Genomic DNA, 23,557 nt, shown 5'->3' on the forward strand with positions numbered 1-23,557 from the left:
TTAGGTTTTGCTGACAGTGATAGGATAGGAAAAGGGATTATGTTTTGCTGACAGTGATGGGATAGGAAAGGGGATTAGATTTTGCTGACAGTGATAGGATAAGAAAGGGGATTATGTTTTGCTAACAGTGATAGGATAGGAAAGGGGATTAGATTTTGCTGACAGTGATAAGATAGGAAAAGGGGTTTAGATTTTGCTGACAGTAATGGGATAGGAAAGGGGATTAGATTTTGCTGACAATGATAGGATAAGAAAGGGGATTATGTTTTGCTAACAGTGATAGGATAAGAAAGGGGATTATGTTTTCCTGACAGTGATATGATAGGAAAGGGGATTATGTTTTGCTGACAGTGATGAGATAGGAAAGGGGGTTATGTTTTGCTAACAGTGATAGGATAAGAAAGGGGATTATGTTTTCCTGACAGTGATATGATAGGAAAGGGGATTATGTTTTGCTGACAGTGATGAGATAGGAAAGGGGGTTATGTTTTGCTAACAGTGATAGGATAAGAAAGGGGATTATGTTTTCCTGACAGTGATATGATAGGAAAGGGGATTATGTTTTGCTGACAGTGATGAGATAGGAAAGGGGGTTATGTTTTGCTAACAGTGATAGGATAAGAAAGGGGATTATGTTTTCCTGACAGTGATATGATAGGAAAGGGGATTATGTTTTGCTGACAGTGATAGGATAGGAAAGGGGATTCAGTTATGATTAAAGTGATGGGTAGGAAAGGGAAATGGGTTTTGCTGACAGTGATTGGTAGGAAAAGGATTAGGTTTTGCTGACAGTGATAGGATAAGAAAGGGGATTATGTTTTGCTGACAGTGATATGATAGGAAAGGGGATTATGTTTTGCTGACAGTGATGAGATAGGAAAGGGGTTATGTTTTGCTAACAGTGATAGGATAGGAAAGGGGTTATGTTTTGCTAACAGTGATAGGATAGGAAAGGGGATTCAGTTATGATTAAAGTGATGGGTAGGAAAGGGAAATGGGTTTTGCTGACAGTGATTGGTAGGAAAAGGATTAGGTTTTGCTGACAGTGATAGGATAGGAAAGGGGATTAGGTTTTGCTAATAGTGGTAGGATAGAAAAGGGGATTCGGTTTTGCTGACAGTGATAGGATAGGAAAAGGGATTATGTTTTGCTGACAATGATAGGATAGGAAAGGGGATTAGGTTTTGCTAACAGTGATAGGATAGGAAAAGGGATTATGTTTTGCTGACAGTGATAGGATAGGAAAAGGGATTATGTTTTGCTGACAGTGATAGGATAGGAAAGGGGATTATGTTTTGCTAACAGTGATAGGATAGGAAAGGGGATTAGGTTTTGCTGACAGTGATAGGATAAGAAAGGGGATTATGTTTTGCTGACAGTGATGGGATAGGAAAGGGGATTAGATTTTGCTGACAGTGATAGGATAAGAAAGGGGATTATGTTTTGCTAACAGTGATAGGATAGGAAAGGGGATTAGATTTTGCTGACAGTGATAAGATAGGAAAAGGGGTTTAGATTTTGCTGACAGTAATGGGATAGGAAAGGGGATTAGATTTTGCTGACAATGATAGGATAAGAAAGGGGATTATGTTTTGCTAACAGTGATAGGATAAGAAAGGGGATTATGTTTTCCTGACAGTGATATGATAGGAAAGGGGATTATGTTTTGCTGACAGTGATGAGATAGGAAAGGGGGTTATGTTTTGCTAACAGTGATAGGATAAGAAAGGGGATTATGTTTTCCTGACAGTGATATGATAGGAAAGGGGATTATGTTTTGCTGACAGTGATGAGATAGGAAAGGGGGTTATGTTTTGCTAACAGTGATAGGATAAGAAAGGGGATTATGTTTTCCTGACAGTGATATGATATGATAGGAAAGGGGATTATGTTTTGCTGACAGTGATAGGATAGGAAAGGGGATTCAGTTATGATTAAAGTGATGGGTAGGAAAGGGAAATGGGTTTTGCTGACAGTGATTGGTAGGAAAAGGATTAGGTTTTGCTGACAGTGATAGGATAAGAAAGGGGATTATGTTTTCCTGACAGTGATATGATAGGAAAGGGGATTATGTTTTGCTGACAGTGATGAGATAGGAAAGGGGTTATGTTTTGCTAACAGTGATAGGATAGGAAAGGGGTTATGTTTTGCTAACAGTGATAGGATAGGAAAGGGGATTCAGTTATGATTAAAGTGATGGGTAGGAAAGGGAAATGGGTTTTGCTGACAGTGATTGGTAGGAAAAGGATTAGGTTTTGCTGACAGTGATAGGATAGGAAAGGGGATTAGGTTTTGCTAATAGTGGTAGGATAGAAAAGGGGATTCGGTTTTGCTGACAGTGATAGGATAGGAAAAGGGATTATGTTTTGCTGACAATGATAGGATAGGAAAGGGGATTAGGTTTTGCTAACAGTGATAGGATAGGAAAAGGGATTATGTTTTGCTGACAGTGATAGGATAGGAAAAGGGATTATGTTTTGCTGACAGTGATAGGATAGGAAAGGGGATTATGTTTTGCTAACAGTGATAGGATAGGAAAGGGGATTAGGTTTTGCTGACAGTGATAGGATAAGAAAGGGGATTATGTTTTGCTGACAGTGATGGGATAGGAAAGGGGATTAGATTTTGCTGACAGTGATAGGATAAGAAAGGGGATTATGTTTTGCTAACAGTGATAGGATAGGAAAGGGGATTAGATTTTGCTGACAGTGATAAGATAGGAAAAGGGGTTTAGATTTTGCTGACAGTAATGGGATAGGAAAGGGGATTAGATTTTGCTGACAATGATAGGATAAGAAAGGGGATTATGTTTTGCTAACAGTGATAGGATAAGAAAGGGGATTATGTTTTCCTGACAGTGATATGATAGGAAAGGGGATTATGTTTTGCTGACAGTGATGAGATAGGAAAGGGGGTTATGTTTTGCTAACAGTGATAGGATAAGAAAGGGGATTATGTTTTCCTGACAGTGATATGATAGGAAAGGGGATTATGTTTTGCTGACAGTGATGAGATAGGAAAGGGGGTTATGTTTTGCTAACAGTGATAGGATAAGAAAGGGGATTATGTTTTCCTGACAGTGATATGATATGATAGGAAAGGGGATTATGTTTTGCTGACAGTGATAGGATAGGAAAGGGGATTCAGTTATGATTAAAGTGATGGGTAGGAAAGGGAAATGGGTTTTGCTGACAGTGATTGGTAGGAAAAGGATTAGGTTTTGCTGACAGTGATAGGATAAGAAAGGGGATTATGTTTTCCTGACAGTGATATGATAGGAAAGGGGATTATGTTTTGCTAACAGTGATAGGATAGGAAAGGGGTTATGTTTTGCTAACAGTGATAGGATAGGAAAGGGGATTCAGTTATGATTAAAGTGATGGGTAGGAAAGGGAAATGGGTTTTGCTGACAGTGATTGGTAGGAAAAGGATTAGGTTTTGCTGACAGTGATAGGATAGGAAAGGGGATTAGGTTTTGCTAATAGTGGTAGGATAGAAAAGGGGATTCGGTTTTGCTGACAGTGATAGGATAGGAAAAGGGATTATGTTTTGCTGACAATGATAGGATAGGAAAGGGGATTAGGTTTTGCTAACAGTGATAGGATAGGAAAAGGGATTATGTTTTGCTGACAGTGATAGGATAGGAAAAGGGATTATGTTTTGCTGACAGTGATAGGATAGGAAAGGGGATTATGTTTTGCTAACAGTGATAGGATAGGAAAGGGGATTAGGTTTTGCTAACAGTGATAGGATAGGAAAGGGGATTAGGTTTTGCAGACAGTGGTAGGATAGGAAATGGGATTAGGTTTTGCTAACAGTAATGAGATAGGAAAGGGGATTATGTTTTGCTGACAGTGATAGGATAAGAAAGGGGATTATGTTTTGCTGACAGTGATAGGATAGGAAAGGGTATTAGGTTTTGCTGACAGTGATAGGATAGAAAGGGGATTCAGTTATGATTAAAGTGATGGGTAGGAAAGGGAAATGGGTTTTGCTGACAGTGATTGGTAGGAAAAGGGATTAGGTTTTGCTGACAGTGATAGGATAGGAAAGGGGATTAGGTTTTGCTAATAGTGGTAGGATAGGAAAAGGGATTATGTTTTGCTGACAGTGATAGGATAGGAAAAGGGATTAGGTTTTGCTGACAGTGATAGGATAGGAAAGGGGATTAGGTTTTGCTGACATTGATAGGATAGGAAAGGGATTAGGTTTTGCTGACAGTGATAGGATAAGAAAGGGGATTATGTTTTGCTGACAGTGATAGGATAGGAAAGGCAATTAGGTTTTGCTGACAGTGATAAGATATGAAAGTGGATTATGTTTTGCTGACAGTGATAGGATAGGAAAGGGGATTACGTTTTCCTGACAGTGATAGGATAGGAAAAGGGAATAGGTTTTGCTAACAGTGATAGGATAGGAAAAGGGATTAGGTTTTGCTGACAGTAATGAGATAGGAAAGGGGATTATGTTTTGCTGACAGTGATAGGATAAGAAAGGGGATTATGTTTTGCTGACAGTGATAGGATAGGAAAAGGGATTAGGTTTTGCAGACAGTGGTAGGATAGGAAAGGGGATTATGTTTTGCTGACAGTGATAGGATAGGAAAGGGGATTCAGTTATGATTAAAGTGATGGGTAGGAAAGGGAAATGGGTTTTGCTGACAGTGATTGGTAGGAAAAGGGATTAGGTTTTGCTGACAGTGATAAGATAGGAAAGGGGATTAGGTTTTGCTGACAGTGATAGGACAGGAAAGGGGAGTATGTTTTGCTGACAGTGATAGGATAGGAAAGGGGGTTAGGTTTTGCTAACAGTGATAGGATAGGAAAGGGGATTATGTTTTGCTGACAGTGATAGGACAGGAAAGGGGATTATGTTTTGCTGACAGTGATAGGATAGGAAAGGGGATTAGGTTTTGCTGACAGTGATAGGACAGGAAAGGGGATTAGGTTTTGCTGACAGTGATAGGACAGGAAAGGGGATTATGTTTTGATGACAGTGATAGGATAGGAAAGGGGGTTAGGTTTTGCTAACAGTGATAGGACAGGAAAGGGGATTATGTTTTGATGACAGTGATAGGATAGGAAAGGGGATTAGGTTTTGCAGACAGTGGTAGGATAGGAAAAGGGATTAGGTTTTGCTGACAGTAATAGGATAGGAAAGGGGATTATGTTTTGCTGACAGTGATAGGATAGGAAAAGGGGTTATGTTTTGCTGACAGTGATAGGATAGGAAAGGGGATTATGTTTTGCTAACAGTGATATGATAGGAAAGGGGATTATGTTTTGCTGACAGTGATAGGATAGGAAAGGGGATTATGTTTTGCTGACAGTGATAGGATAAGAATGGGGATTATGTTTTGCTGACAGTGATAGGATAGGAAAAGGGGTTATGTTTTGCTGACAGTGATAGAATAGGAAAGGGGATTCAGTTTTGATTAAAGTGATGGGTAGGAAAGGGAAATGGGTTTTGCTGACAGTGATTGGTAGGAAAAGGGATTAGGTTTTGCTGACAGTGATAGGATAGGAAAGGGGATTAGGTTTTGCTAACAGTGATAGGATAGGAAAGGGGATTATGTTTTGCTGACAGTGATAGGATAGGAAAAGGGATTATGTTTTGCTGACAGTGATAGGATAGGAAAGGCGATTAGGTTTTGCTGACAGTGATAAGATATGAAAGGGGATTAAGTTTTCCTGACAGTGATAGGATAGGAAAGGGGATTAGGTTTTGCAGACAGTGGTAGGATAGGAAAAGGGATTAGGTTTTGCTGACAGTAATGAGATAGGAAAGGGGATTATGTTTTGCTGACAGTGATAGGATAGGAAAAGGGGTTATGTTTTGCTGACAGTGATAGAATAGGAAAGGGGATTCAGTTATGATTAAAGTGATGGGTAGGAAAGGGAAATGGGTTTTGCTGACAGTGATTGGTAGGAAAAGGGATTAGGTTTTGCTGACAGTGATAAGATAGGAAAGGGGATGAGGTTTTGCTGACAGTGATAGGACAGGAAAGGGGATTATGTTTTGCTGACAGTGATAGGATAGGAAAGGGGGTTAGGTTTTGCTAACAGTGATAGGATAGGAAAGGGGATTATGTTTTGCTGACAGTGATAGGACAGGAAAGGGGATTATGTTTTGCTGACAGTGATAGGATAGGAAAGGGGTTATGTTTTGCTAACAGTGATAGGATAGGAAAGGGGTTATGTTTTGCTAACAGTGATAGGATAGGAAAGGGGATTCAGTTATGATTAAAGTGATGGGTAGGAAAGGGAAATGGGTTTTGCTGACAGTGATTGGTAGGAAAAGGTTTAGGTTTTGCTGACAGTGATAGGATAGGAAAGGGGATTAGGTTTTGCTAATAGTGGTAGGATAGAAAAGGGGATTCGGTTTTGCTGACAGTGATAGGATAGGAAAAGGGATTATGTTTTGCTGACAATGATAGGATAGGAAAGGGGATTAGGTTTTGCTAACAGTGATAGGATAGGAAAAGGGATTAGGTTTTGCAGACAGTGGTAGGATAGGAAAAGGGATTAGGTTTTGCTGACAGTAATGAGATAGGAAAGGGGATTATGTTTTACTGACAGTGATAGGATAAGAAAGGGGATTATGTTTTGCTGACAGTGATAGGATAGGAAAAGGGATTGGGTTTTGCTGACAGTGATAGGATAGGAAAAGGGATTAGGTTTTGCAGACAGTGGTAGGATAGGAAAAGGGATTAGGTTTTGCTGACAGTAATGAGATAGGAAAGGGGATTAGATTTTGCTGACAATGATAGGATAAGAAAGGGGATTATGTTTTGCTAACAGTGATAGGATAAGAAAGGGGATTATGTTTTCCTGACAGTGATATGATAGGAAAGGGGATTATGTTTTGCTGACAGTGATGAGATAGGAAAGGGGGTTATGTTTTGCTAACAGTGATAGGATAAGAAAGGGGATTATGTTTTCCTGACAGTGATATGATAGGAAAGGGGATTATGTTTTGCTGACAGTGATGAGATAGGAAAGGGGGTTATGTTTTGCTAACAGTGATAGGATAAGAAAGGGGATTATGTTTTCCTGACAGTGATATGATAGGAAAGGGGATTATGTTTTGCTGACAGTGATAGGATAGGAAAGGGGATTCAGTTATGATTAAAGTGATGGGTAGGAAAGGGAAATGGGTTTTGCTGACAGTGATTGGTAGGAAAAGGATTAGGTTTTGCTGACAGTGATAGGATAGGAAAGGGGATTAGGTTTTGCTGACAGTGATAGGATAAGAAAGGGGATTATGTTTTCCTGACAGTGATATGATAGGAAAGGGGATTATGTTTTGCTGACAGTGATGAGATAGGAAAGGGGTTATGTTTTGCTAACAGTGATAAGATAGGAAAGGGGTTATGTTTTGCTAACAGTGATAGGATAGGAAAGGGGATTCAGTTATGATTAAAGTGATGGGTAGGAAAGGGAAATGGGTTTTGCTGACAGTGATTGGTAGGAAAAGGATTAGGTTTTGCTGACAGTGATAGGATAGGAAAGGGGATTAGGTTTTGCTAATAGTGGTAGGATAGAAAAGGGGATTCGGTTTTGCTAACAGTGATAGGATAGGAAAAGGGATTATGTTTTGCTGACAGTGATAGGATAGGAAAAGGGATTATGTTTTGCTGACAGTGATAGGATAGGAAAGGGGATTATGCTTTGCTAACAGTGATAGGATAGGAAAGGGGATTAGGTTTTGCTAACAGTGATAGGATAGGAAAGGGGATTAGGTTTTGCAGACAGTGGTAGGATAGGAAAAGGGATTAGGTTTTGCTAAAAGTAATGAGATAGAAAAGGGGATTATGTTTTGCTGACAGTGATAGGATAAGAAAGGGGATTATGTTTTGCTGACAGTGATAGGATAGGAAAGGGGATTAGGTTTTGCTGACAGTGATAGGATAGGAAAGGGGATTCAGTTATGATTAAAGTGATGGGTAGGAAAGGGAAATGGGTTTTGCTGACAGTGATTGGTAGGAAAAGGGATTAGGTTTTGCTGACAGTGATAGGATAGGAAAAGGGATTATGTTTTGCTGACAATGATAGGATAGGAAAGGGGATTAGGTTTTGCTAACAGTGATAGGATAGGAAAAGGGATTATGTTTTGCTGACAGTGATAGGATAGGAAAAGGGATTATGTTTTGCTGACAGTGATAGGATAGGAAAGGGGATTATGTTTTGCTAACAGTGATAGGATAGGAAAGGGGATTAGGTTTTGCTAACAGTGATAGGATAGGAAAGGGGATTAGGTTTTGCAGACAGTGGTAGGATAGGAAAAGGGATTAGGTTTTGCTAAAAGTAATGAGATAGAAAAGGGGATTATGTTTTGCTGACAGTGATAGGATAAGAAAGGGGATTATGTTTTGCTGACAGTGATAGGATAGGAAAGGGGATTAGGTTTTGCTGACAGTGATAGGATAGGAAAGGGGATTCAGTTATGATTAAAGTGATGGGTAGGAAAGGGAAATGGGTTTTGCTGACAGTGATTGGTAGGAAAAGGGATTAGGTTTTGCTGACAGTGATAGGATAGGAAAGGGGATTAGGTTTTGCTAATAGTGGTAGGATAGGAAAAGGGATTATGTTTTGCTGACAGTGATAGGATAGGAAAAGGGATTAGGTTTTGCTGACAGTGATAGGATAGGAAAAGGGATTAGGTTTTGCTGACATTGATAGGATAGGAAAGGGATTAGGTTTTGCTGACAGTGATAGGATAAGAAAGGGGATTATGTTTTGCTGACAGTGATAGAATAGGAAAGGCGATTAGGTTTTGCTGACAGTGATAAGATATGAAAGTGGATTATGTTTTGCTGACAGTGATAGGATAGGAAAGGGGATTACGTTTTCCTGACAGTGATAGGATTGGAAAAGGGATTAGGTTTTGCTAACAGTGATAGGATAGGAAAAGGGATTAGGTTTTGCTGACAGTAATGAGATAGGAAAGGGGATTATGTTTTGCTGACAGTGATAGGATAAGAAAGGGGATTATGTTTTGCTGACAGTGATAGGATAGGAAAAGGGATTAGGTTTTGCAGACAGTGGTAGGATAGGAAAGGGGATTATGTTTTGCTAACAGTGATAGGATAGGAAAGGGGATTAGGTTTTGCTGACAGTGATAGGACAGGAAAGGGGATTATGTTTTGCTGACAGTGATAGGATAGGAAAGGGGGTTAGGTTTTGCTAACAGTGATAGGATAGGAAAGGGGATTATGTTTTGCTGACAGTGATAGGACAGGAAAGGGGATTATGTTTTGCTGACAGTGATAGGATAGGAAAGGCGATTAGGTTTTGCTGACAGTGATAGGACAGGAAAGGGGATTAGGTTTTGCTGACAGTGATAGGACAGGAAAGGGGATTATGTTTTGATGACAGTGATAGGATAGGAAAGGGGGTTAGGTTTTGCTAACAGTGATAAGATATGAAAGGGGATTATGTTTTGCTGACAGTGATAGGATAGGAAAGGGGATTAGGTTTTGCTAATAGTGGTAGGATAGGAAAAGGGATTATGTTTTGCTGACAGTGATAGGATAGGAAAAGGGATTATGTTTTGCTGACAGTGATAGGATAGGAAAGGGGATTATGTTTTGCTGACAGTGATAGGATAGGAAAAGGGGTTATGTTTTGCTGACAGTGATAGGATAGGAAAGGGGATTATGTTTTCCTAACAGTGATATGATAGGAAAGGGGATTATGTTTTGCTGACAGTGATAGGATAGGAAAGGGGATTATGTTTTGCTGACAGTGATAGGATAAGAATGGGGATTATGTTTTGCTGACAGTGGTAGGATAGGAAAAGGGGTTATGTTTTGCTGACAGTGATAGAATAGGAAAGGGGATTCAGTTTTGATTAAAGTGATGGGTAGGAAAGGGAAATGGGTTTTGCTGACAGTGATTGGTAGGAAAAGGGATTAGGTTTTGCTGACAGTGATAGGATAGGAAATGGGATTAGGTTTTGCTAACAGTGATAGGATAGGAAAGGGGATTATGTTTTGCTGACAGTGATAGGATAGGAAAAGGGATTATGTTTTGCTGACAGTGATAGGATAGGAAAGGCGATTAGGTTTTGCTGACAGTGATAAGATATGAAAGGGGATTATGTTTTGCTGACAGTGATAGGATAGGAAAGGGGATTAAGTTTTCCTGACAGTGATAGGATAGGAAAGGGGATTAGGTTTTGCAGACAGTGGTAGGATAGGAAAAGGGATTAGGTTTTGCTGACAGTAATGAGATAGGAAAGGGGATTATGTTTTGCTGACAGTGATAGGATAAGAAAGGGGATTATGTTTTGCTGACAGTGATAGGATAGGAAAAGGGGTTATGTTTTGCTGACAGTGATAGAATAGGAAAGGGGATTCAGTTTTGATTAAAGTGATGGGTAGGAAAGGGAAATGGGTTTTGCTGACAGTGATTGGTAGGAAAAGGGATTAGGTTTTGCTGACAGTGATAGGATAGGAAAAGGGATTAGGTTTTGCAGACAGTGGTAGGATAGGAAAAGGGATTAGGTTTTGCTGACAGTAATGAGATAGGAAAGGGGATTATGTTTTGCTGACAGTGATAGGATAAGAAAGGGGATTATGTTTTGCTGACAGTGATAGGATAGGAAAAGGGATTAGGTTTTGCTGACAGTGATAGGATAGGAAAAGGGATTAGGTTTTGCAGACAGTGGTAGGATAGGAAAAGGGATTAGGTTTTGCTGACAGTAATGAGATAGGAAAGGGGATTAGATTTTGCTGACAGTGATAGGATAAGAAAGGGGATTATGTTTTGCTGACAGTGATAGGATAAGAAAGGGGATTATGTTTTGCTGACAGTGATAGGATAGGAAAAGGGATTATGTATTGCTGACAGTGATAGGATAGGAAAAGGGATTAGGTTTTGCTGACAGTGATAGGATAGGAAAAGGGATTAGGTTTTGCTGACAGTGATAGGATAGGATAGGAAAAGGGATTAGGTTTTGCTGACAGTGATAGGAGAGGATAGGAAAGGGGATTAGGTTTTGCTGACAGTGATAGGATAGGAAAATGGATTAGGTTTTGCTGACAGTGATAGGATAGGAAAAGGGATTAGGTTTTGCTGACAGTGATAGGATAGGACAGGAAAAGGGATTAGGTTTTGCTGACAGTGATAGGATAGGAAAAGGGATTAGGTTTTGCTGACAGTGATAGGATAGGATAGGAAAGGGGATTAGGTTTTGCTGACAGTGATAGGATAGGAAAAGGGATTAGGTTTTGCTGACAGTGATAGGATAGGAAAAGGGATTATGTTTGGCTGACAGTGATAGGATAGGAAAAGGGATTATGTTTTGCTGACAGTGATGAGATAGGAAAGGGGTTATGTTTTGCTAACAGTGATAGGATAGGAAAGGGGTTTCAGTTATGATTAAAGTGATGGGTAGGAAAGGGAAATGGGTTTTGCTGACAGTGATTGGTAGGAAAAGGATTAGGTTTTGCTGACAGTGATAAGATAGGAAAGGCGATAAGGTTTTGCTAATAGTGGTAGGATAGAAAAGGGGATTCGGTTTTGCTGACAATGATAGGATAGGAAAGGGGATTAGGTTTTGCTAACAGTGATAGGATAAGAAAAGGGATTATGTTTTGCTGACAGTGATAGGATAGGAAAAGGGATTAGGTTTTGCTGACAGTGATAGGACAGGAAAGGGGATTAAGTTTTCCTGACAGTGATAGGATAGGAAAGGGGATTAGGTTTTGCAGACAGTGGTAGGATAGGAAAAGGGATTAGGTTTTGCTAACAGTAATGAGATAGGAAAGGGGATTATGTTTTGCTGACAGTGATTGGATAAGAAAGAGGATTATGTTTTGCTGACAGTGATAGGATAGGAAAGGGGATTAGGTTTTGCTAATAGTGGTAGGATAGGAAAAGGGATTATGTTTTGTTGACAGTGATAGGATAGGAAAAGGGATTAGGTTTTGCTGACAGTGATAGGATAGGAAAGGGGATTAGGTTTTGCTGACATTGATAGGATAGGAAAGGTATTAGGTTTTGCTGACAGTGATAGGATAAGAAAGGGGATTATGTTTTGCTGACAGTGATAGGATAGGAAAGGCGATTAGGTTTTGCTGACAGTGATAGGATAGGAAAGGGGATTACGTTTTCCTGACAGTGATAGGATAGGAAAAGGGATTATGTTTTGCTAACAGTGATAGGATAGGAAAAGGGATTAGGTTTTGCTGACAGTAATGAGATAGGAAAGGGGATTATGTTTTGCTGACAGTGATAGGATAAGAAAGGGGATTATGTTTTGCTGACAGTGATAGATAGGAAAAGGGATTAGGTTTTGCAGACAGTGGTAGGATAGGAAAGGGGATTATGTTTTGCTGACAGTGATAGGATAGGAAAGGGGATCATGTTTTGCTAACAGTGATAGGATAGGAAAGGGGATTAGATTTTGCTGACAGTGATAAGATAGGAAAGGGGATTAGGTTTTGCAGACAGTGATTGGATAAGAGAGGGGATTATGTTTTGCTGACAATGATAGGATAAGAAAGGGGATTATGTTTTGCTAACAGTGATAGGATAGGAAAGGGGATTATGTTTTGCTGACAGTGATGAGATAGGAAAGGGGGTTATGTTTTGCTAACAGTGATAGGATAGGAAAGGGGATTCAGTTATGATTAAAGTGATGGGTAGGAAAGGGAAATGGGTTTTGCTGACAGTGATTGGTAGGAAAAGGGATTAGGTTTTGCTGACAGTGATAAGATAGGAAAGGGGATTAGGTTTTGCTGACAGTGATAGGACAGGAAAGGGGATTATGTTTTGCTGACAGTGATGGGATAGGAAAGGGGGTTAGGTTTTGCTAACAGTGATAGGATAGGAAAGGGGATTATGTTTTGCTGACAGTGATAGGACAGGAAAGAGGATTATGTTTTGCTGACAGTGATAGGATAGGAAAGGCGAATAGGTTTTGCTGACAGTGATAGGATAGGAAAAGGGATTATGTTTTGCTGACAGTGATAGGACAGGAAAGGGGATTATGTTTTGCTGACAGTGATAGGATAGGAAAGGGGGTTAGGTTTTGCTAACAGTGATAGGATAGGAAAGGGGATTATGTTTTGCTGACAGTGATAGGACAGGAAAGGGGATTATGTTTTGCTGACAGTGATAGGATAGGAAAGGGGATTAGGTTTTGCTGACAGTGATAGGATAGGAAAGGGGATTAGGTTTTGCTGACAGTGATAGGATAGGAAAGGGGATTAGATTTTGCTGACAGTGATAAGATAGGAAAGGGGATTATGTTTTGCTGACAGTAATAGGATAGGAAAGGGGATTAAGTTTTCCTGACAGTGATAGGATAGGAAAGGGGATTAGGTTTTGCAGACAGTGATAGGATAGGAAAAGGGATTAGGTTTTGCTGACAGTGATAGGATAGGAAAAGGGATTAGGTTTTGCTGACAGTGATAGGATAGGATAGGAAAGGGGATTAGGTTTTGCTGACAGTGATAGGATAGGAAAAGGGATTAGGTTTTGCTGACAGTGATAGGATAGGATAGGAAAAGGGATTAGGTTTTGCTGACAGTGATAGGATAGGATAGGAAAAGGGATTAGGTTTTGCTGACAGTGATAGGATAGGAAAAGGGATTAGGTTTTGCTGACAGTGATAGGATAGGATAGGAAAGGGGATTAGGCTTTGATGACAGTGATAGGATAGGAAAAGGGATTAGGTTTTGCTGACAGTGATAGGATAGGAAAAGGGATTATGTTTGGCTGACAGTGATAGGATAGGAAAAGGGATTAGGTTTTGCTGACAGTGATAGGATAGGAAAAGGGATTATGTTTTGCTGACAGTGATAGGATAGGATAGGAAAGGGGATTAGGTTTTGCTGACAGTGATAGGATAGGAAAAGGGATTAGGTTTTGCTGACAGTGATAGGATAGAAAAGGGATTAGGTTTTGCTGACAGTGATAGGACAGGAAAGGGGATTAGGTTTTGCTGACAGTGATAGGATAGGAAAGGCAATTAGGTTTTGCTGACAGTAATGAGATAGGAAAGGGGATTATGTTTTGCTGACAGTGATAGGATAAGAAAGGGGATTATGTTTTGCTGACAGTGATAGGATAGAAAAGGGGATTAGGTTTTGCTGACAGTGATAGGACAGGAAAGGGGATTAGATTTTGCTGACAGTGATAGGATAGGAAAGGGGATTATGTTTTGCTAACAGTGATAGGATAGGAAAGGGGATTATGTTTTGCTGACAGTGATAAGATAGGAAAGGGGATTATGTTTTGCTGACAGTGATAGGATAGGAAAGGGGATTATGTTTTGCTAACAGTGATAGGATAGGAAAGGGGATTATGTTTTGCTGACAGTGATAGGATAGGAAAGGGGATTATGTTTTGCTGACAGTGATAGGATAGGAAAGGGGATTATGTTTTGCTAACAGTGATAGGATAGGAAAGGGGATTTTGTTTTGCTAACAGTGATAGGATAGGAAAGGGGATTAGGTTTTGCTGACAGTGATAGGATAGGATAGGAAAGGGGATTAGGTTTTGCTGACAGTGATAGGATAGGAAAAGGGATTAGGTTTTGCTGACAGTGATAAGATAGGATAGGAAAAGGGATTAGGTTTTGCTGACAGTGATAGGATAGGATTGGAAAAGGGATTAGGTTTTGCTGACAGTGATAGGATAGGAAATGGGATTAGGTTTTGCTGACAGTGATAGGATAGGATAGGAAAGGGGATTAGGCTTTGATGACAGTGATAGGATAGGAAAAGGGATTAGGTTTTGCTGACAGTGATAGGATAGGAAAAGGGATTATGTTTGGCTGACAGTGATAGGATAGGAAAAGGGATTAGGTTTTGCTGACAGTGATAGGATAGGAAAAGGGATTATGTTTTGCTGACAGTGATAGGATAGGATAGGAAAGGGGATTAGGTTTTGCTGACAGTGATAGGATAGGAAAAGGGATTAGGTTTTGCTGACAGTGATAGGATAGAAAAGGGGATTAGGTTTTGCTGACAGTGATAGGACAGGAAAGGGGATTAGGTTTTGCTGACAGTGATAGGATAGGAAAGGCAATTAGGTTTTGCTGACAGTAATGAGATAGGAAAGGGGATTATGTTTTGCTGACAGTGATAGGATAAGAAAGGGGATTATGTTTTGCTGACAGTGATAGGATAGAAAAGGAGATTAGGTTTTTCTGACAGTGATAGGACAGGAAAGGGGATTAGATTTTGCTGACAGTGATAGGATAGGAAAGGGGATTATGTTTTGCTAACAGTGATAGGATAGGAAAGGGGATTATGTTTTGCTGACAGTGATAAGATAGGAAAGGGGATTATGTTTTGCTGACAGTGATAGGATAGGAAAGGGGATTATGTTTTGCTAACAGTGATAGGATAGGAAGGGGATTATGTTTTGCTGACAGTGATAGGATAGGAAAGGGGATTATGTTTTGCTGACAGTGATAGGATAGGAAAGGGGATTATGTTTTGCTAACAGTGATAGGATAGGAAAGGGGATTTTGTTTTGCTAACAGTGATAGGATAGGAAAGGGGATTAGGTTTTGCTAACAGTGATAGGATAGGAAAGGGGATTCAGTTTTGATTAAAGTGATGGGTAGGAAAGGGAAATGGGTTTTGCTGACAGTGATTGGTAGGAAAAGGGATTAGGTTTTGCTGACAGTGATAGGATAGGAAAGGGGATTATGTTTTGCTGACAGTGATAGAATAGGAAAGGGGATTCAGTTTTGATTAAAGTGATGGGTAGGAAAGGGAAATGGGTTTTGCTGACAGTTATAGGATAGGAAAAGGGATTAGGTTTTGCAGACAGTGGTAGGATAGGAAAAGGGATTAGGTTTTGCTGACAGTAATGAGATAGGAAAGGGGATTATGTTTTGCTGACAGTGATAGGATAGGAAAGGGGGTTATGTTTTGCTGACAGTGATAGGATAGGAAAAGGGATTAGGTTTTGCTGACTGTGATAGGATAGGAAAAGGGATTAGGTTTTGCAGACAGTGGTAGGATAGGAAAAGGGATTAGGTTTTGCTGACAGTAATGAGATAGGAAAGGGGATTAGATTTTGCTGACAGTGATAGGATAAGAAAGGGGATTATGTTTGCTGACAGTGATAGGATAAGAAAGGGGATTATGTTTTGCTGACAGTGATAGGATAGGAAAAGGGATTAGGTTTTGCTGACAGTGATAGGATAGGACAGGAAAAGGGATTAGGTTTTGCTGACAGTGATAGGATAGGAAAAGGGATTAGGTTTTGCTGACAGTGATAGGATAGGATAGGAAAGGGGATTAGGTTTTGCTGACAGTGATAGGATAGGAAAAGGGATTAGGTTTTGCTGACAGTGATAGGATAGGAAAAGGGATTATGTTTGGCTGACAGTGATAGGATAGGAAAAGGGATTATGTTTTGCTGACAGTGATGAGATAGGAAAGGGGTTATGTTTTGCTAACAGTGATAGGATAGGAAAGGGGTTTCAGTTATGATTAAAGTGATGGGTAGGAAAGGGAAATGGGTTTTGCTGACAGTGATTGGTAGGAAAAGGATTAGGTTTTGCTGACAGTGATAAGATAGGAAAGGCGATAAGGTTTTGCTAATAGTGGTAGGATAGAAAAGGGGATTCGGTTTTGCTGACAATGATAGGATAGGAAAGGGGATTAGGTTTTGCTAACAGTGATAGGATAAGAAAAGGGATTATGTTTTGCTGACAGTGATAGGATAGGAAAAGGGATTAGGTTTTGCTGACAGTGATAGGACAGGAAAGGGGATTAAGTTTTCCTGACAGTGATAGGATAGGAAAGGGGATTAGGTTTTGCAGACAGTGGTAGGATAGGAAAAGGGATTAGGTTTTGCTAACAGTAATGAGATAGGAAAGGGGATTATGTTTTGCTGACAGTGATTGGATAAGAAAGAGGATTATGTTTTGCTGACAGTGATAGGATAGGAAAGGGGATTAGGTTTTGCTAATAGTGGTAGGATAGGAAAAGGGATTATGTTTTGTTGACAGTGATAGGATAGGAAAAGGGATTAGGTTTTGCTGACAGTGATAGGATAGGAAAGGGGATTAGGTTTTGCTGACATTGATAGGATAGGAAAGGTATTAGGTTTTGCTGACAGTGATAGGATAAGAAAGGGGATTATGTTTTGCTGACAGTGATAGGATAGGAAAGGCGATTAGGTTTTGCTGACAGTGATAGGATAGGAAAGGGGATTACGTTTTCCTGACAGTGATAGGATAGGAAAAGGGATTATGTTTTGCTAACAGTGATAGGATAGGAAAAGGGATTAGGTTTTGCTGACAGTAATGAGATAGGAAAGGGGATTATGTTTTGCTGACAGTGATAGGATAAGAAAGGGGATTATGTTTTGCTGACAGTGATAGATAGGAAAAGGGATTAGGTTTTGCAGACAGTGGTAGGATAGGAAAGGGGATTATGTTTTGCTGACAGTGATAGGATAGGAAAGGGGATCATGTTTTGCTAACAGTGATAGGATAGGAAAGGGGATTAGATTTTGCTGACAGTGATAAGATAGGAAAGGGGATTAGGTTTTGCAGACAGTGATTGGATAAGAGAGGGGATTATGTTTTGCTGACAATGATAGGATAAGAAAGGGGATTATGTTTTGCTAACAGTGATAGGATAGGAAAGGGGATTATGTTTTGCTGACAGTGATGAGATAGGAAAGGGGGTTATGTTTTGCTAACAGTGATAGGATAGGAAAGGGGATTCAGTTATGATTAAAGTGATGGGTAGGAAAGGGAAATGGGTTTTGCTGACAGTGATTGGTAGGAAAAGGGATTAGGTTTTGCTGACAGTGATAAGATAGGAAAGGGGATTAGGTTTTGCTGACAGTGATAGGACAGGAAAGGGGATTATGTTTTGCTGACAGTGATGGGATAGGAAAGGGGGTTAGGTTTTGCTAACAGTGATAGGATAGGAAAGGGGATTATGTTTTGCTGACAGTGATAGGACAGGAAAGAGGATTATGTTTTGCTGACAGTGATAGGATAGGAAAGGCGAATAGGTTTTGCTGACAGTGATAGGATAGGAAAAGGGATTATGTTTTGCTGACAGTGATAGGACAGGAAAGGGGATTATGTTTTGCTGACAGTGATAGGATAGGAAAGGGGGTTAGGTTTTGCTAACAGTGATAGGATAGGAAAGGGGATTATGTTTTGCTGACAGTGATAGGACAGGAAAGGGGATTATGTTTTGCTGACAGTGATAGGATAGGAAAGGGGATTAGGTTTTGCTGACAGTGATAGGATAGGAAAGGGGATTAGGTTTTGCTGACAGTGATAGGATAGGAAAGGGGATTAGATTTTGCTGACAGTGATAAGATAGGAAAGGGGATTATGTTTTGCTGACAGTAATAGGATAGGAAAGGGGATTAAGTTTTCCTGACAGTGATAGGATAGGAAAGGGGATTAGGTTTTGCAGACAGTGATAGGATAGGAAAAGGGATTAGGTTTTGCTGACAGTGATAGGATAGGAAAAGGGATTAGGTTTTGCTGACAGTGATAGGATAGGATAGGAAAGGGGATTAGGTTTTGCTGACAGTGATAGGATAGGAAAAGGGATTAGGTTTTGCTGACAGTGATAGGATAGGATAGGAAAAGGGATTAGGTTTTGCTGACAGTGATAGGATAGGATAGGAAAAGGGATTAGGTTTTGCTGACAGTGATAGGATAGGAAAAGGGATTAGGTTTTGCTGACAGTGATAGGATAGGATAGGAAAGGGGATTAGGCTTTGATGACAGTGATAGGATAGGAAAAGGGATTAGGTTTTGCTGACAGTGATAGGATAGGAAAAGGGATTATGTTTGGCTGACAGTGATAGGATAGGAAAAGGGATTAGGTTTTGCTGACAGTGATAGGATAGGAAAAGGGATTATGTTTTGCTGACAGTGATAGGATAGGATAGGAAAGGGGATTAGGTTTTGCTGACAGTGATAGGATAGGAAAAGGGATTAGGTTTTGCTGACAGTGATAGGATAGAAAAGGGATTAGGTTTTGCTGACAGTGATAGGACAGGAAAGGGGATTAGGTTTTGCTGACAGTGATAGGATAGGAAAGGCAATTAGGTTTTGCTGACAGTAATGAGATAGGAAAGGGGATTATGTTTTGCTGACAGTGATAGGATAAGAAAGGGGATTATGTTTTGCTGACAGTGATAGGATAGAAAAGGGGATTAGGTTTTGCTGACAGTGATAGGACAGGAAAGGGGATTAGATTTTGCTGACAGTGATAGGATAGGAAAGGGGATTATGTTTTGCTAACAGTGATAGGATAGGAAAGGGGATTATGTTTTGCTGACAGTGATAAGATAGGAAAGGGGATTATGTTTTGCTGACAGTGATAGGATAGGAAAGGGGATTATGTTTTGCTAACAGTGATAGGATAGGAAAGGGGATTATGTTTTGCTGACAGTGATAGGATAGGAAAGGGGATTATGTTTTGCTGACAGTGATAGGATAGGAAAGGGGATTATGTTTTGCTAACAGTGATAGGATAGGAAAGGGGATTTTGTTTTGCTAACAGTGATAGGATAGGAAAGGGGATTAGGTTTTGCTGACAGTGATAGGATAGGATAGGAAAGGGGATTAGGTTTTGCTGACAGTGATAGGATAGGAAAAGGGATTAGGTTTTGCTGACAGTGATAAGATAGGATAGGAAAAGGGATTAGGTTTTGCTGACAGTGATAGGATAGGATAGGAAAAGGGATTAGGTTTTGCTGACAGTGATAGGATAGGAAATGGGATTAGGTTTTGCTGACAGTGATAGGATAGGATAGGAAAGGGGATTAGGCTTTGATGACAGTGATAGGATAGGAAAAGGGATTAGGTTTTGCTGACAGTGATAGGATAGGAAAAGGGATTATGTTTGGCTGACAGTGATAGGATAGGAAAAGGGATTAGGTTTTGCTGACAGTGATAGAATAGGAAAAGGGATTATGTTTTGCTGACAGTGATAGGATAGGATAGGAAAGGGGATTAGGTTTTGCTGACAGTGATAGGATAGGAAAAGGGATTAGGTTTTGCTGACAGTGATAGGATAGAAAAGGGGATTAGGTTTTGCTGACAGTGATAGGACAGGAAAGGGGATTAGGTTTTGCTGACAGTGATAGGATAGGAAAGGCAATTAGGTTTTGCTGACAGTAATGAGATAGGAAAGGGGATTATGTTTTGCTGACAGTGATAGGATAAGAAAGGGGATTATGTTTTGCTGACAGTGATAGGATAGAAAAGGAGATTAGGTTTTTCTGACAGTGATAGGACAGGAAAGGGGATTAGATTTTGCTGACAGTGATAGGATAGGAAAGGGGATTATGTTTTGCTAACAGTGATAGGATAGGAAAGGGGATTATGTTTTGCTGACAGTGATAAGATAGGAAAGGGGATTATGTTTTGCTGACAGTGATAGGATAGGAAAGGGGATTATGTTTTGCTAACAGTGATAGGATAGGAAGGGGATTATGTTTTGCTGACAGTGATAGGATAGGAAAGGGGATTATGTTTTGCTGACAGTGATAGGATAGGAAAGGGGATTATGTTTTGCTAACAGTGATAGGATAGGAAAGGGGATTTTGTTTTGCTAACAGTGATAGGATAGGAAAGGGGATTAGGTTTTGCTAACAGTGATAGGATAGGAAAGGGGATTCAGTTTTGATTAAAGTGATGGGTAGGAAAGGGAAATGGGTTTTGCTGACAGTGATTGGTAGGAAAAGGGATTAGGTTTTGCTGACAGTGATAGGATAGGAAAGGGGATTATGTTTTGCTGACAGTGATAGAATAGGAAAGGGGATTCAGTTTTGATTAAAGTGATGGGTAGGAAAGGGAAATGGGTTTTGCTGACAGTTATAGGATAGGAAAAGGGATTAGGTTTTGCAGACAGTGGTAGGATAGGAAAAGGGATTAGGTTTTGCTGACAGTAATGAGATAGGAAAGGGGATTATGTTTTGCTGACAGTGATAGGATAGGAAAGGGGGTTATGTTTTGCTGACAGTGATAGGATAGGAAAAGGGATTAGGTTTTGCTGACTGTGATAGGATAGGAAAAGGGATTAGGTTTTGCAGACAGTGGTAGGATAGGAAAAGGGATTAGGTTTTGCTGACAGTAATGAGATAGGAAAGGGGATTAGATTTTGCTGACAGTGATAGGATAAGAAAGGGGATTATGTTTGCTGACAGTGATAGGATAAGAAAGGGGATTATGTTTTGCTGACAGTGATAGGATAGGAAAAGGGATTATGTATTGCTGACAGTGATAGGATAGGAAAAGGGATTAGTTTTTGCTGACAGTGATAGGATAGGAAAAGGGATTAGGTTTTGCTGACAGTGATAGGATAGGATAGGAAAAGGGATTAGGTTTTGCTGACAGTGATAGGATAGGATAGGAAAGGGGATTAGGTTTTGCTGACAGTGATAGGATAGGAAAAGGGATTAGGTTTTGCTGACAGTGATAGGATAGGATAGGAAAAGGGATTAGGTTTTGCTGACAGTGATAGGATAAGATAGGAAAAGGGATTAGGTTTTGCTGACAGTGATAGGATAGGAAAAGGGATTAGGTTTTGCTGACAGTGATAGGATAGGATAGGAAAGGGGATTAGGTTTTGCTGACAGTGATAGGATAGGAAAAGGGATTAGGTTTTGCTGACAGTGATAGGATAGGAAAAATGATTATGTTTGGCTCACAGTGATAGGATAGGAAAAGGGATTAGGTTTTGCTGACAGTAATGAGATAGGAAAGGGGATTATGTTTTGCTGACAGTGATAGGATAAGAAAGGGGATTATGTTTTGCTGACAGTGATAGGATAGGAAAAGGGGTTATGTTTTGCTGACAGTGATAGAATAGGAAAGGGGATTCAGTTTTGATTGAAGTGATGGGTAGGAAAGGGAAATGGGTTTTGCTGACAGTGATTGGTAGGAAAAGGGATTAGGTTTTGCTGACAGTGATAGGATAGGAAAAGGGATTAGGTTTTGCAGACAGTGGTAGGATAGGAAAAGGGATTAGGTTTTGCTGACAGTAATGAGATAGGAAAGGGGATTATGTTTTGCTGACAGTGATAGGATAAGAAAGGGGATTATGTTTTGCTGACAGTGATAGGATAGGAAAAGGGATTAGGTTTTGCTGACAGTGATAGGATAGGAAAAGGGATTAGGTTTTGCAGACAGTGGTAGGATAGGAAAAGGGATTAGGTTTTGCTGACAGTAATGAGATAGGAAAGGGGATTATGTTTTGCTAACAGTGATAGGATAGGAAAGGGGATTATGTTTTGCTGACAGTGATAGGATAGGAAAGGGGATTATGTTTTGCTGACAGTGATAGGATAGGAAAGGGGATTATGTTTTGCTAACAGTGATGGGATAGGAAAGGGGATTATGTTTTGCTAACAGTGATAGGATAGGAAAGGGGATTAGGTTTTGCTAACAGTGATAGGATAGGAAAGGGGATTCAATTTTGATTAAAGTGATGGGTAGGAAAGGGAAATGGGTTTTGCTGACAGTGATTGGTAGGAAAAGGGATTAGGTTTTGCTGACAGTGATAGGATAGGAAAAGGGATTAGGTTTTGCAGACAGTGGTAGGATAGGAAAAGGGATTAGGTTTTGCTGACAGTAATGAGATAGGAAAGGGGATTATGTTTTGCTGACAGTGATAGGATAAGAAAGGGGATTATGTTTTGCTGACAGTGATAGGATAGGAAAGGGGATTATGTTTTGCTAACAGTGATAGGATAGGAAAGGGGATTATGTTTTGCTGACAGTGATAAGATAGGAAAGGGGATTATGTTTTGCTGACAGTGATAGGATAGGAAAGGGGATTATGTTTTGCTAACAGTGATAGGATAGGAAAGGGGATTATGTTTTGCTGACAGTGATAGGATAGGAAAGGGGATTATGTTTTGCTGACAGTGATAGGATAGGAAAGGGGATTATGTTTTGCTAACAGTGATAGGATAGGAAAGGGGATTATGTTTTGCTAACAGTGATAGGATAGGAAAGGGGATTAGGTTTTGCTAACAGTGATAGGATAGGAAAGGGGATTCAATTTTGATTAAAGTGATGGGTAGGAAAGGGAAATGGGTTTTGCTGACAGTGATTGGTAGGAAACGGGATTAGGTTTTGCTGACAGTGATAGGATAGGAAAGGGGATTATGTTTTGCTGACAGTGATAGAATAGGAAAGGGGATTCAATTTTGATTAAAGTGATGGTTAGGAAAGGGAAATGGGTTTTGCTGACAGTGATTTGTAGGAAAAGGGATTAGGTTTTGCTGACAGTGATAGGATAGGAAAGGGGATTAGGTTTTGCTAATAGTGATAGGATAGGAAAGGGGATTATGTATTGCTGACAGTGATAGGATAGGAAAAGTGATTATGTTTTGCTGACAGTGATTGGTAGGAAAAGGGCTTCGGTTTTGCTAACATTGGTAGCATAGAAAAGGCAATTGGGTTTCCTGACACTAATAGTGTGGGAAAAGGAATTGGGTTTTTGATGATAGATGTGTGATCCTTCCTTGAGCAGAAGATTTCAATTTTTTGTGTTATGTTTTACATATTTGCACCAAACTCAGTTGACTGT

At 39.9% G+C, this 23,557-nt stretch overlaps 1 protein-coding gene and 1 long non-coding RNA gene across 15 annotated transcripts in view; both read left to right on the top strand.

Annotated features, from left to right (window-relative positions):
• The window catches only part of LOC100374531 (unconventional myosin-IXb-like), a 106,898-nt gene that overhangs the window by 80,580 nt on the left and 2,761 nt on the right, over window positions 1-23,557 (top strand). The window lies entirely within an intron of this gene.
• On the top strand, window positions 8-22,609 carry LOC146734924 (uncharacterized). 13 transcript variants are annotated; one of them, XR_014931373.1, is made up of 3 exons: window positions 8-19,136; window positions 19,586-20,603; window positions 21,345-22,609. It is a non-coding gene; the product is annotated as an uncharacterized LOC146734924 (long non-coding RNA). The 13 variants fall into 13 exon arrangements; XR_014931375.1 differs by having other exon boundaries at window positions 8-18,039; window positions 18,484-20,603; XR_014931378.1 differs by having other exon boundaries at window positions 8-17,780; window positions 18,447-20,603.

Source organism: Saccoglossus kowalevskii, chromosome 13 (assembly GCF_978046115.1).
Source record: "Saccoglossus kowalevskii chromosome 13, keSacKowa6.1, whole genome shotgun sequence".
NCBI lineage: Eukaryota > Metazoa > Hemichordata > Enteropneusta > Harrimaniidae > Saccoglossus > Saccoglossus kowalevskii.